This window comes from Thermothielavioides terrestris, chromosome 1, assembly GCF_000226115.1.
Source record: "Thermothielavioides terrestris NRRL 8126 chromosome 1, complete sequence".
In the NCBI taxonomy this organism is placed as follows: domain Eukaryota; kingdom Fungi; phylum Ascomycota; class Sordariomycetes; order Sordariales; family Chaetomiaceae; genus Thermothielavioides; species Thermothielavioides terrestris.
Window position 1 is genome coordinate 7,095,716 of NC_016457.1, and position 16,110 is coordinate 7,111,825.

Below are 16,110 nucleotides of genomic sequence, written 5' to 3' on the forward strand. Positions count from 1 at the left end.
TCTTCCCTAGTAGAGGATATACTATATACCTATTAAACGTATATATAGCCCCCGCCTTAGACCCCTTATATCGCTACTCTACCCCTTTACGTATCCGCTCTACTTATATACCTATTTAAAGATAAGGAAGAGATTGCCAATATAGGTCTCGTTATAGACTTTAAATAAGTAACGCTACTAGTATATCCTATTGTTTTTTTATATATAGTTCCATTCTATCTAGGTTTAGGAGGATGACTAGACTTAGGTGTATTATAGTTTTCCTATACCTATATAGTTATATTTATCTAAGTAGCTAGTCTTTGTAGGGTAGTCTATATATGAATATAACGTTTCCCTTTCCTCCTCTAATTCGATACTAGCTTATCATTGTATTATATATCTCTCTACTCCTATTCGAACTCGTTGAGTATAGTAGTCTCTAGGAAGTTCTCTAAAGGCTCCTACGTTGGTTTATTATAACCTATCTACTTGACGTATATATCGTAGTTATTCCCTCTCCCTTTTATATTCTAAGCTTTAAGGATCGCCTTTACCCTATATTCCTATTAGGGAACACCCTCCTTTGATATAACCTATATAGGGTCTAGTCTCTTATCTATAACTTTCTATAAAGGGAGTAGGTTAGAAGCTACTCGCTCAACTAAGTCAATATAGAAGGTCGGATATAGACCACTTAGTACGTTGAACGTCACTGTTAATAAGGTCGGTACTACGACTACCTTATATTTAGTATTCAACTAGTCGAGCTTCTTATTAAGGCGGTTCATCTTTATATTATATAGAGAGAGCTATACCTTATCCTCTACCTAAAACCTCTTAGCTAGGCGGCGAGAGCGGTTCGCATTCGTCTATTGCCGCTACTATATATATGTAATAGCTACTTAGGTCTACTCTATCCCCTCCTTTAGGTGACAGAGGAACCTAGTAGTACAATCTTCTAAGGATACTATAAGCGCTATCAAGATTGTAATAAGCTATATAGGGCTTATATTGAACCTATAGAAAAGGTAGTTTAGGCTTACTCCAATTATAGACAAGTCCCTATTGTTGAGTGTAAACTAGTAGACTAAGAGATATTTAAGCTAGTTATACTATATAAAGGAGATAAAGATCTAGAGGATTGCCTATACCTTTTAGTTAACCTACTTTGTCCCTTTATCCGTCTAAGGATAGTAAGAAGTCGATAGGAGTTGCTCTACCCCTACCGCCTTATACAATGTAATTTAGAACCTATTTAGCTAGTCTAACCTATAGTCGGTTATAATTTAGGTTAGGAACCTATAGAAACGCTACTATACGTTATAGAATCGAAGGGTATACTCTTCTACTCCTATCGAGTATATTGCCTTGAGCTATATATACTTAGAGAGATAGTTAGTAATTACTATAAGATAGCTAGGCGCTCCCTCGTCTCTTATAGAGAGGTCGGTTATAAAGTCAATAGAGATCTATTTCTAGAAGCGATTAGGGATAGGCAAAGGCTATAAAAGCCTTTGACGTAGCTATCGAAAGATCTTACTCTAGTAGCACTAATTACAATTCCTAATAAACCGCTTTATATTGGACGATATAAGGTCCTAGTGATAATCTCTATAAAGTATTTTAAATAGTCTATTATACCTTAGATATCCTAATATAGTCGAGTTATAAATCCGTTAAATAATCGTAGTAGTTAGGGGCTCCTATATAAGGAGCTAGAGATAGCTATAGAACTAGAGTACGCTTTATATATTAAGGGAGTAGTCTATAATCTAGGTCTACGCTATATTCGCCTCTTTAGGAAACTTCCGAGCTCTGTTATAGACGGCTTAGAGCTAGTAAATATAGTACTCGTCTCTAGTAACACCCTTGTTCTATAGGGTAGCGAGCTACTTGTTTTCGAAGAGCGTTTCTCCTATAGGTAGCCTAGCCTCCTTCTATATATTAGTCTAGTATACCTTGATTAGAGGAAGTAGCTAAGTAATATACTAATTGTCTTTAGGCTCGTCCTACTTATACTAGAAGAGCGTATCAAGGTATAAGGCCTAGGATCCTAGCTAGTACTTTAGCTCGAAGTTGAATAAAGAGAGTATCTTCGCCTATCTAGCCTATTGTTCGCTAATTAGATATAGCTAAGTAAAGTACTTAAGATTCTTATAGTTAGTCAAGATAGTAAAGGGGGCTACTATACTTCGAAGCTCTGTCGACTAGGCCTTAAGGTATAAGATAATAGCCAATAGCTTTTTATTGTAGATAGTATAGTTACGTTTAGTAGAGCTTAGTTTTATAGAGTAGTAGGCTATAGGGTAAAGGACCCTATCCTCCCCCTACTAAGACAAGTACTTGCTAAGTACTATACTAAAATAGTCCATTTCTATAATCGTCTCCCTCTTAAGATCCTACTAGGCGAAGATCAGCTCTAATATAAATATAGCCTTAAATATATCGAAGGCCTTTTATTCCTCCTTGCCTTAGTAGAATAGGACATTTTTATAGGTAAGATATATCAATAGGGCCACCTTCTTAGAGAAGTTAGGGATAAAGTCGTAATAGAAGTTAGTAAACCTAAGGAAGCTCTATACTCCTTAGACTCTATAGGGTACCTCCTACTTATAGATAGCTTTGATCTTCTTAGGGTTAAAGCGGATATAGACTTCTACCTCTACGATATACCCTAGGTATTTAACTTCTTTTATCGCGAATATACACTTCTTAAGGTCTAGGTTAAGGCCTATATCCCTTAACCTCTAAAGGACCTTATATACCTTCCTTATATAGTCCTTCTAACTCCCATTTAAATATACTAAGATATCGTTAAAGTATATTGTTATATAGTCCCCTAGCGTTAAGCTAAAAGCATTGTTGATATATCTTTAGAACGTTGTAGAAGTACCTACGAGCCTAAAGGGGTAGACTAGCTACTTGAATAGCTTAAACCTTATATGAAACGCTATAAGGTACTTATCCCCCTTGGCTATCCGAATACAATAGAAGGTAGCTCTAACATCTAGCTTTATAAGCTATTTAGCCCTAGCTAAGGACTAGAGAATCTCCTTAATTAAAGGGAGTAGGTACTAGTTCTATTTAGTAATCTTATTTAAAGCTTAGTAATCTATATAGAACCTCTATCCCTCTTCTAGCTTCTTTACAAGGAGGACTAGGGCAGCTACTAATAAGGAGCTTATTTAGATCTATCCCTTGTCTATTAGGTCTACGACCTACTTCTAAATCTCTAAAAGGTAGTCCTTTGGTATATTGTATAAGGGTCTCTATAGGAGCTTAGGAGGTTTTCTATCTAGGCTCGTCTTAAAATGGATATAATAGTTGGCCTCCTTTCGATAGGGGGGTAGACCGTTCGCCTTTTCCTTGTCGAAGAGGTTAGCGAAGTCTCGTAGCTCCTCTAGTAAAGCGATCTTCGAGTCTAGGTTAACGTTGGGCTAGGAGATAGCCACCCCTAGTATAGTAGTTATCTTATAGATACTAATGACAAGGAATATGTCTTAGGCTCCTTTAGACTTCTTCTTTTATACCCTATAGGCTAAGCCTATAAACACTATATCTATAATTAGGGTAGTATTAGTTTCTTTCTACTATAAGGAGCACTTATATATTTATAGGCCACTTTACAAATTGATAGTAAGGACCCTATTAGCTAGGTCTAGTACGATCCTATAGTAGTTTATCTAAAGGAGCCTTAGAATAACGTTGTAGGCTAGTCCTAGGACTATATAGAATATAGTAGCACTGATCTACCTATCGATATCTATTACAACCTAGGCGATATATATAATTTTCTTTGTAATTTATATCCCTTTGATTATAACGCCTAAGGTACAAGGAGTCGATAAGCTTATTTACTTAATCCCTAACCACTAATATACTCTTTCGCTAATAGCTCTATAGCTCTAGTATCTACTATCCACTTATATATTTATAAAACCAAAGGAGTTTAAGAAAACGAAGATCAAAAAGGGTAGCTTATCTATTCTCTCTCTAATTTCTATAAACTCGTTCTATAAATAGCTAGGTCCTTTTGACCCCTATATAAGACTTTGTATAAGGGCTACTCTTTTCCCTCCTCCTCCTTAGAGGAAGAGTCCTCCTTTACTTATTCCTTAGCCTCTAGCTTATTAATATCGATCTAAGGAGCTAGCTTCTTAGCTAGGGCAAAGGGATAAGCGACTACGAAGTAACCTTGATACCTACAACGGATATAGGCTCTAGCCTATTGACGTACTATATACACTTCGTCGTTTACCTACTTCGCCTATAGCACGTTTACGCCTCGCTTTCCTCTATTCTACTACTACTTTCCTCTATAGCCTCTATTAGCTCCCCCCTAGGCAAGGGCAATGTAGGCTACGTTGATCCTAGTTATCGGTATATCTTTGTCTATATCCTTCTCTATATCTATATTAGGCCTAGGTCGTTTACCCTAGGACCACTAATGTCGTTCCTCTAGGTAGAGGGCCTCTAGGTCGGTAGCGATCTTATAGTACTTTGTAATAGCTATAGTATAGTCGTTCTATAGAACCCCCTATCCTACTATAATATACTTCAACTTTAGAGAAAGGTATCGTTGTAATCTAATAAGTCGTACTTCGTTGCTCTAATTAAGTCCTCTAGCCTTCGATAGCTTCGCCTTAAAGCGAATAAAGAAGGAGGAGAATAGCTCGTTATCTCTCTAACGGAGTATATCTAGCTCTATCAAGGCTATAACCTACTTATAGGGGTCTATATAAACGGTCGTAAGATACTCGAGGAACGCTCCTAGGTTGTAATTGTAGTAGGGCCCTCCCAACTTGTAGAAGGCTACGACCTTAGCCTGAACTCCCTAGCTAAAGTTCCCCTAAATGAATATCCATTGGTTGTAGGGGCCTTTGATAAAGTCCTAGTCTACTATTAGGATATACGCTATTATAGCCCTCTAGGTAGTAAAGAGTTCCTTCTTACTATCGAAGGGTTGTCCTATAGGGAGACGCTTCTACTATATTCTAGGAGTTGCTAGGGCTATAGCGTCAATCGTTGGAGCTAGGGCGTAGGCTACTATAGGGGCGTTTATAGTCTAAGCTACAGCGATCTAGGCCATATAGAGTTCCTCGATAGTTATATTCTATTGTACAATCGTTTTCTATAAGACTTGGAAGTGTTTATAGACCTAGTCTAGGTCTAGAACCTATAAGACGCCTAGATTGTTTATAGTAGCGTCTAGTCTATTTGGTACTAGCGTTGAAACGCCTAGTATACTACTTTCGTCTACGCTTAAAAGCAACAACTGCTCTATTTGCCTAAAGGTAGTTGAACTATAACGTACTAGCCTTATAGCGTCTATAGATAAGCGTACGATGTTCTATTCAACTACCTTAAGGAGAGAAAAGGAGAAGTATAGGCTACGGTTCTTACGTATAGAGTTTTCAAGGGCTCGTATATAGAGGGCTTAGGCCGATGTTATTCTAGGTACGAGGCGGGTCCGCCTCGGGCCTATAGCGAGCCTGTTATAGGACCGCTATAGATCCTAGGCGTAGCCCTATATACCTAGCCCGGGTATAGCCCGGTCTATAACAATAATGCCTTATTCGAAGGCACTATATAGAATTCTATAGTATTGCGCCCTCTATGCCTCCTAGCGTTGCCTAGCTAGCCTAGCCTGCCTAGCGACCTCCTAACTCTATCCTTAGGCGCCTAGGCGATCTACTGCGTATAATCCTTTGAACTCGCCCTCTTCGTACCTTGGTATAGTTCTCGATAGCGCCTTCAAAGCGTAGTTGTACACCTACGCAACAGAGCGAGGCGCCTAAACTATTTCGCTATAGTTGTAACGTACTAGCCTTATAGCGTCTATAGATAAGCGTATAATATTCTATTCAACTACCTTAAAGAGAGAAAAGGGGAAGTACAGGCTACAGTTCTCGTATATAGAGTTTTCAGGGGCTTATATATAGGGGGCTTAGGCCAATGTTATTCTAAGCGTAAGGCAGGTCCACCTCAGGCCCGTGGCAGGCCCGTTATAGGACCGCTATAGATCCTAGGCGTAGCCCTATATACCTAGCCTAGGTATAGCCTAGTCTATAATATACCCCCCCCTTCCTAGATAGGGAGCTAGTTTAAAGTATATATAGCGTAGCACTAGATATAGATCTAGCGTAGCGTAGGGTCGATTATAGTGAACGTCGATATCTAACCTGGTATTTAGGTAGCTTAGCGCTATTGCCTATAATCCTATTGCCTAGCTATAGGTTATTTATTTACCTTACTTTTACAAGACGCTAATTAACCTTTTCCTCGCTTTATATTCTCCTCTACGATAGCTATATTGTATAAGACGTACCTATTGATCAAGTACGATAAACCCTCTACCTATTGCCAATAAAACCCTTCCTCTTATATAAACTCGCTCCCTATATTCTCTTCTCGTTTCTAGTATATACCTTCTCTCTATTTCTACGACTTTGTCTTCCTTCTATTTATATATCGATATTTCTTTTTTTATCCTACTTTATATACGTTCTTTGTTTATTATACTTCTATCTTATATATATCTTCTGCCCTTTACGTTTTTTCTCGCCTTCTACTCGCTCTATTGAACATTTACTTTATACGTTGTTAGCCTCTTTTTATATAAGCTATATAGTCGTCTAGCGTCTATACTCCTATTATATTGGCCCTATTGTCGTTATTATATATCTAACTACTTTATTAACTGTATCTACTATATTTCTATTTTACGTTCGACTTATCCTATAATCCTTCCTCTTTATATTCGCTTAGTCCCTTAGCCGCCTTCTCTATATATATAGCTTATATATATTCTATCTATTCGCTTTACCTTCTATAGTAGCTTTCTATTTCCTTTATAATTCTAATATATTCTTAAAACTTATTTACTATAATATCGGTAGTAGTCGCTTCTCTTAGAGATAGTAGTAAAGGACATTGTCCTAAAGGGGATAACAATTAAGATTATAACGTATATTACCCTATATTAGGCCTACTTTAGCCCTAGACTAGAAGTTGATAGCGTCCTAGATAAAACTATAATAACCGTAGTAACTCCTTTTATTATATTATTAGTAGCTATATTATAGAGGGAGATTCTAATAATAAGGATAATACCTTTCTAAAGGAAGAGGGAGACATTTACTTTAATTATATTGAGTAGCTTCTTTATAGTAACTTAGTAGATTATATTTAGGGCTAGGGAGAAAGCTACTTAAAATATATTAAAGCCTATACTAAATGCTATTAGGATCTAGCACTTTAGGCGATAAATACCTCTTTATATACTAGTCTAAAATACTTAGTCAAGTTTTATATTAATAACTAAACTATCGCTAAGCCTATCTAGAAGAAGACTAAGACTAAGCTAGCCTATTATACTATTTTAATACTATAATTTAGTACTTTCGTATATAGCTTCTATAATATAATTAGTATAGCCTTATAGTATTAGTCTCTAGTATATTCTACCTTTATATTTAACGTACTTCTAGCTTCCCCTTTATCTCCTTTGACTCTAGGCTAGTAAAGAGCCTTAGTTTTATACTAGGCTCCTTAGGACAATCTCACTATATAGTATTATAGCCGCTTAGTTAAGTATATAGCGTAATATCTCGATTCTTCTTAGCGAGAGAATTAACGTATTACAAAGGCTATTTACACTATAGCGTAGTCTTAGACAACTGTCCTAGAGACGAATTTACACTTTATAGACTATATTATCGCGTTTACTGCCCCTTCGCCTATCTATACCCCTTAGGGGTCCCGCCCTTACTACTCTCCCTATATACGTTCCCTCGTCTATAACCTATACTATAGTCGACGCCTTTCCTCCCTAGTAGAGGACGTACTATATACCTATCAAATATATATATAGCCCCCGCCTTAGACCCCTTGCATTATCGCTCTACCCCCTTGTATATCTGCTCTACCTATATACCTATTCGAAGATAAAGAAGAGATTGCCGATATAGGTCCTGTTATAGACCTTAAATAAGTAACGCCGCTAGTACGTCCTATTGTTTTTTTATATATAGTTCTATTCTATCTAGGTTTAGGAGGATAACTAGACTTAGATGTATTATAGTTTTCTTATATTCGTATAGTTATATTTGTCTAAGTAGCTAGTCTTTATAGGGTAGTCTATATATAAATATAACGTTTCCCTTTCCTCTTTTAGTTCGATATTGGCCTATTATTATATTGTATATCTCTCTACTCTTATTTAAACTTATTAAGTATAGTAGTCTCTAGGAAGTTCTTTAAAGGCTTCTATATTAGTTTATTGTAACCTATCCATTTAACGTATATATTGTAGTTGTTCCCTTTCCCTCTTATATTCTAAGCTTTAAAGATCGCCTCTACCCTATATTTCTATTAGGGAATACCCTCCTTCGATATAACCTATATAGGGTCTAGTCTCTTATCTATAACTTTTTACAAAAGGAGTAGGTCGAAAGCCATTTATTCAACTAAGTTAATATAGAAAGTCGAGTATAGACTACTTAGTATATTAAGCGTTACTATTAGTAGGGTTAGTACTACGACTACTTTATATTTAGTATTTAGCTAGTTGAGCTTTTTACTAAAACGGTTCGTCTTTATATTATATAGAAAGAGCTATACCTCGTCCTCTACCTAGAACCTCTTAGCTAGGTAGTAGGAGCAGTTTATATTTGTCTACTACTACTACTATATATATACAATAGTTACTTAGGTCTACTCTATCCCTTCCTTTAGATAATAGAGGAACCTAGCGATACAACCTTCTAAGGATACTATAGACGCTATTAGGATTGTAATAAGCTATATAAGGCTTATATTAAACCTATAGAGAAGGTAGTTCGGGCTTACTCTAGTTATAGACAAGTCCCTATTGTTAAGTGTAGATTAATAGGCTAGGAGATATTTAGGCTAGTTGTACTATATAAAGGAGACGAAGATCTAGAGGATTGCCTATACTTCTTAGTTGACCTACTTTATCCCTCTATCCGTTTAAAGATAGTAAAAAGTCGATAAGAGTTGCTCTACCCCTATCGCTTTGTACAACGTAGTCTAGAACCTATTTAGCTAGTTCGACCTATAGTCGGTTATAATTTAAGTCGAGAACCTATAGAAACGCTACTATATATTATAGAATCGAAGGATATACTTTTCCGTTCCTATCGAATATATTACCTCGAGCTATATATATTTAGAAAGACGGTCGGTAATCACTATAAGGTAGCTAGGCACTCCTTTGTCTCTTATAGGGAGGTCGGTTATAAAGTCAATAGAGATCTATTTCTAGAAGCGATTAGGGATAGGCAAAGGCTATAGAAGCCCTTGATATAGCTATTAAGAGATTTTACTTTAGTAGTACTAATTATAGTTCCTAATGAACTACTTTATATTAAACGATATAAAGTCCTAGTGATAATCTCTCTAAAGCATTTTAAATAGCCTATTACACTTTAGGTATCCTAATATAACCGAGTTATAAATCTATTAGATAATTATAGTAGTTAAAAGCTTCTATATAGAGAGCTAGAGATGGCTATAGAACTAGAGTACACTTTATATATTAAGGGAGTAGTCTACGATCTAGGTCTATATTATATTTACCTTCTTAGGAAACTTCTAAGCTCTATTGTAGACGGCTTAGAGCTAGTAAGTATAGTACTCGTCTTTAGCAATACCCTTGTTCTATAGGGCAGTGAGCTACTTATCTTTAAAGAGCGTTTCTCCTATAGGTAGCCTAGCCTTTTTCTATATATTAGTCTAATATACTTTAATTAAGGGAAGTAGCTAGGCAATACATTAGTTGTCTTTAGGCTTGTCCTACTTACATTAGAAGAGCGTATTAGGGTATAAAGCCTAGGATCCTAGCTAATATTTTAGCTCGAAGTTGAATAAGGAGAGTGTCTCTACCTATCTAGCCTATCGTTTACTAATTAGATATAGCTAAATGAAGTACTTAAGATTCTTATAGTCGGTCAAGATAGTAAAGAGGGCTACTATACTTCGAAGCTCTACTAACTAAGCCTTAAGGTATAAGATAATAGCCAATAGCTCTTTATTATAGATAATGTAGTTACATTTAGTAGAGCTTAGTTTTATAGAGTAGTAGGCTATAGGGTAAAGGACCTTGTCCTCTCTCTACTAAGACAAGTACCTACTAAGTACTATACTAGAATAGTCTACTTCTATAATCGTCTCCCTTTTAGGATCTTACTAAGTAAGGATCAGCTCCGATATAAATATAGCCTTAAGTATATCGAAGGCCTTCTATTCCTCTTTACTCTAGTAGAATAGGACATTTTTATAGGTAAGACGTATTAATAAAGCTACCTTCTTAGAGAAGTTAGAGATAAAGTCGCAATAGAAGTTAGCGAACCTAAGGAAGCTCTATACTTCTTGGACTCTATAGGGTACCTCCTATTTACAGATAGCTTTAATCTTCTTAAGGTTGAGGTAGATATAGACTTCTACCTCTACGATATACCCTAGGTATTTAACTTCCTTCACTATAAACGTATACTTCTTAAGGTCTAGGTTAAGGCCTATATCCCTTAGCTTCCAAAGGACCTTATATACCTTCCTTATATAGTCCTTCTAGCTCCTACTTAAGTATACTAAAATATCGTTAAGGTATACTATTATATAGTCCTCTAGCATTGGGCCAAGGGTATTATTGATATATCTCTAGAACGTTATAGAAGTACCTATAAGCCTAAAGGGGTAGACTAACTACTTAAATAGCCTAAACCTTATATAAAACACTATAAGGTACTTGTCTCTCTCGGCTATCTAGATATAATAGAAGGTAGCTCTAACGTCTAGCTTTATAAGCTATTTGGCCTTAGCTAAAGACTAGAGAGTCTCTTTAATTAAGGGGAGTAGGTACTAGTTCTACTTAGTAATCTTGTTTAAAGCCTAGTAATCTATATAGAACCTCTATCCCCTTCTTAGCTTCTTTATAAAGAGGACTAGGGTAGCCGCCAATAAAGAGCTTACCTAGATCTATCCCTTATCTATTAGGTCTATAACCTACTTCTAAATCTTTAGGAGATAGTCCCTTAGTATATTATACAAAGGTCCTTATAGGAGCTTAGGAGGTTTCTTATCCAAACCTATTTTAAGATAGATATAATAGTCGGCCTCCCTCTAATAAAGGGGTAGACCGTTTGCCTTTTCCTTATTGAAGAGGTTAGCGAAGTCTTATAGCTCCTCTAGTAGAGTGATCTTTAGGTCTAGGTCGACGTTGAGCTAAGAGATAGCCGCCCCTAGTATAGTGGTCATCTTATAGATATTAGTAACAAAGAATATATCTTAGGCTCCTTTAGACTTCTTCTTTTATACTCTATAGGCTAAGCCTATAAATATTATACCTATAATTAGGGTAGTATTAATTTCTTTCTACTATAAAGAGCATTTATATACCTATAGGCCACTTTACAAATTGACGGTAAAGACCCTATTAGCTAGGTCTAGTACAATCCTATAGTAGTTTATCTAGGGGAGCCCTAAAATAATGTTATAAGCTAGTCCTAGGACTATATAAAATGTAGTAGCACTAATCTATTTATCGATATCTATTACAACCTAGGCGATATATATAATTTTCTTTATAATTTATACCCCCTTGACTATAACGCCTAGGGTATAGGGAGTCGATAAGCTTATTTGCTTAATCCTTAACTACTAATATACTCTTTCGCTAATAGCTCTATAGCTCTAGTACCTACTATCTACTTATATATTTATAAAACTAAAGGAGTTTAAGAAAATAGGGATTAGAAAGAGTAGCTTATCTATTCTCTCTCTAATCTCTATAAACTCGTTCTATAAACGGCTAGGTCCTTTCAACCTCTATATAAGACTTTATATAGGGGCTACTCTTTTCCCTCCTCTTCTTCAAAGGAGGAGTCCTCCTTTACCTATTCCTTAGCCTCTAGCTTATTAATATCGACCTAAAGAGCTAGCCTCTTAGCTAGGGCGAAGGGATAGGCGGCTATAAAGTGACCCTAGCGCCTATAATAGATATAGGCTCTAGCCTATTAATATACTATATATACTTCGTTGTTTACTTACTTCGTCTATAGTATATTTATACCTCGCTTTCCTTTATTCTACTACTACTTTCCTCTATAGCCCCTATTAGCTCCCCCCTAGGCGAGGGCAATATAGGCTATATTGATCCTAGTTATCAATATATCTCTATCTATATCCTTCTCTACGTCTATATTGGGCCTTAGTCGCTTACCCTAAGACTACTAATATCGTTCCTCTAGGTAAAAAGCCTCTAGGTCGATAGCGATTTTACAATACTTTACAATAGCTATAGTATAGTCGTTCTATAGAACCCCCTATCCTACTATAATATACTTCAACTTTAGGGAGAGGCATCGTTATAGTCTACTTCGTTGCTCTAATTAAGTCCTTTAGCCTTCGATAGCTTCGCTTCGAAGTAAATAAGGAAGAAGGAGAATAGCTCGTTGTCTCTCTAATAGAGTATATCTAGCTCTATTAAGGCTATAACCTATTTATAGGGGTTTATATAAATAGTCGCGAAGTACTCGAGGAATACTTCTAAGTCGTAATTATAGCGGGGCCCTCCTAATTTATAGAAGGCTATAACCTTAGCCTAAACTCTCTAGCTAAGGTTCCCCTAAATGAATATCTATTGATTATAGAAGCCTCTAATAAAGTCCTAGTCTATTACTAGGATATATACTATTATAGCCCTTTAAACGATAAAAAGTTCCTTCTTACTATCGAAGGGTTGTCCTATAGAGAAGCGCTTCCACTATATCCTAGAAGCTATTAGAGCTATAGCGTCAATCGTCGAAGCTAGGGTATAAGCTATTGCAAAGGCGTTCATAGTCTAAGCTATAGCGATCTAGGCTATACGAAGTTCCTTAATAATTACATTCTACTATACAATCGTTTCCTATAAGACTTAGAAATGTTTATAGACCTAGTCTAGGTCCAGAACCTATAGGACGCCTAGGTTGTTTATAGTAGCGTCTAGTCCGCTTAGTACTAGCGTTGAAACGCCTAGTGTACTACTCTCGTCTACACTTAAAAGCAACAACTGCTCTATCTACCTAAAGGTAGTTGAACTGTAATATACTAGCCTTATAGCGTCTACAGATAAGCGTACAATGTTCTATTTAACTACTTTAAGGAGAGAAAAGGGGAAGTATAGGCTACGGTTCTCGTATATAGAGTTTTCAGGGGCTCGCGTATAGGGGGCTCAGGCCAATGTTATTCTAGGCGCGAGGCGGGTCCGCCTTAGGCCCGTGGCGGGCCCGTCATAGGACTGCTATAGATCCTAGGCGTAGCCCTATATACCTAGCCTAGGTATAGCCCGGTCTATAACAGTAGTGCCCGCCTAGCTCCTAAACCTCCTAGACCTCCTAAGCTCCCTGAGCCTGCCGCTAGTGCCGCTAGTCGGATCAAGATCGTCTTACGCTATACCGCCGATGCCCTAGCCGATATAACGTCTACCGGTAATAAGCGGATTAGGGTCGTCTCGCGCTATATCGCTAAAGCCGCTATATCCGAAGCTGCCGCTACCCCTACCGCCGATGCCCTAGCCAATGCAATGCCTACCAGTAATAAGAGGATTAGGGTTATCTTACGCTATACCGCTAAAGCTACTGCTACTATAGAACTGATCTAGCGTCGCTAGGCTTATAATATATCGAAGCTATAGAATAGAAGCGTATCTACTGCTTGCTTACACTTATAATCGAAGCCTATATCTCGCTTAAAGTCCTAGATATATTTAAAATTGTATTCTATATCCTAGGGGCGTTTAGATTACTAGTTGTAACGCCTTTGATTACTGCCCTTTAAACCGATCGAAATACTTGATTTAGAAGAAGGTTTCGATATAGAGGAGGCTTTATAAGGCTATTTATAAGAGGAGGATATTAATATTTATATATATAACGAGCTACTATCCTTACTACTATAGCTATTACAATGGTTCAATACGTTGCGCTTATTGTACTAGCCTTCTTAATCGCTAGATGCCTCGCCGCTATTCGCACTATTGTAGGCTTAAACCTAAGACTACTCTCAATCGCCTATACTAGATGCCTTACTACTATTAGTACGATCGTAGGCCTAAACCTAAGACTGCTCCCAATCGTTTATGCTAGATGCTACGCTATTAGCTTATATACTACGTTCCCCTTGTTGTCGAGCTAACAATATATTGGTGGAATAGCCTGCTTTGCTAAGTACGATTATCGTTAATATTACCTATACCGCTATATTCTTCCTAAATACGTTCTACTAGAGCCTTTGAATACTACTACCGCTTCTATAGGAGTAGACCTATCGTTGTAAAGTTCTAGTAGAATATACTGAATAGGGCGATAAGGTTGATGATTTAGCTATTAGCAACAGTTTAGGCGTGAAGATCAAGGATATTATATCTAGCCTATACAACGAAGTGGTTAGCAACGTTCAACGAAGTGGTATTGTATTAGATCTTAAGTATATAACTACTTTTATAAGTGTAGTTACCTATATAAGCGTAAAAGCTAATTTGATAGTCTAGTTGAATTCGAAAAGGGCACATTCTTTATAGACGCGCCTAATATATATTAGTAGTACCAACGAACTGATGAAGGCGCTATTGAGCCAACCTATAAAGGACTATTCTATTAGTATTAAGTATAAATTCGAGCTAACTAATACGCTACAAGTGGCATCCTTAGTTATTTCTACGCCTTTATCTCCTATATCTACACCTTCTTACCAACTATTCGATTGTACTGCTATAGTACTGGCTAATACTAGTTGATCTATACAGTTAACTAAACTGGTTACGCCTACTAGCGAAGGCTAGAGATTGGTAGCTAAGCGCAAGACGCCTATAAATACAATATTATAAGAGGTAGAAGATCGTAACGCTCAAGAGCCGAATAAGGCGTATTTCTATCTCCTAATAGATAAATAGCGCTATAACCTAGGTATAGCCTATTAGAACTACTATAAAGATGTAGATATATAGTTCTAGTTCTATTACTAGATAAATAACGATAGTACCTACTATCCTATCACTGTTTAGGAGATAGTAGAGTAGGCTACCTAGATCGAACGTTAGAAGGCTACTGTTAATAGCGCCCTAGGTACCTTGGTTAAGAAATAGATCGGTTCTACAAAGACTAAGGCTGATTAAGGCGTTTAGATAGGTCCTAATAGCGAGATTATAACTAAGCGACTACTAGGCAGAGGGATCTAGTTTATTAACAATGTTAATAGCAATAACTTGAATGATCTAAATAAGATAATGGCACTGCTTTACCTACCACTATAGTTCTACAGTATACCACTATACTATCCTAGGTATTCGCTATATCCTCTAGCTCCCCTAACTATAGCAAAGAACGATGCGCCTAAGCTAGCCTAGCCAACTGGATTCCTAGCCCTTTATTCGAATATAAGCGCTATTTGCCTAGGAAAGCCTCTATCTATTGCTAGTAATGTAAATCTATAGGAGATTATCCTACTACTATATTCTTCGTCGCCGCTACTTAAGCTAGAAGGAAAGGAACCCTCTAATATAGTTAATAACTTTATTAAGACCTTTGCTTGCTAATATAGCCTATTAGGTTAAAAGGATGTAATAACGGCTCTCTACTAAGTTAGTAGGTTTCTATATATCGAAGATAGAAGGGTTTACAATATTCGTTAACTTCTAGATATATAGTTCTCTAATAACGGCTTCCTATAATACTTTGTTGCTATGTTCTATAGCGCTATAAAAGGCTTTTTAAAGGAAGAAGTAGAACTGGCTAGCTTTAATAGGAACCTAGCTCGCTAGACCTAATAGGCTATATAGAGCACTAAACACGTTGTATAACGTACTAAACAGGCTATATAGAGCGCGAGGCACGTTGTACAACGTGTTGAACACGCTATATAGAGCGCTAAGCAGGATAGTATATTCTTTCTATATTGTTATAATTATATAGCTAACGTTTGATTGTATACTAATTTCTTTAATTATCGACTTATCGATCGATCTGCTATACAATTCCCTCCTTAATGCCTCGATCTATTATATACCTAGGTTTAGGCTACTAGATCTAGAAGAGTTGGCGCTAGGATACTAGGAAAACATTATATAAG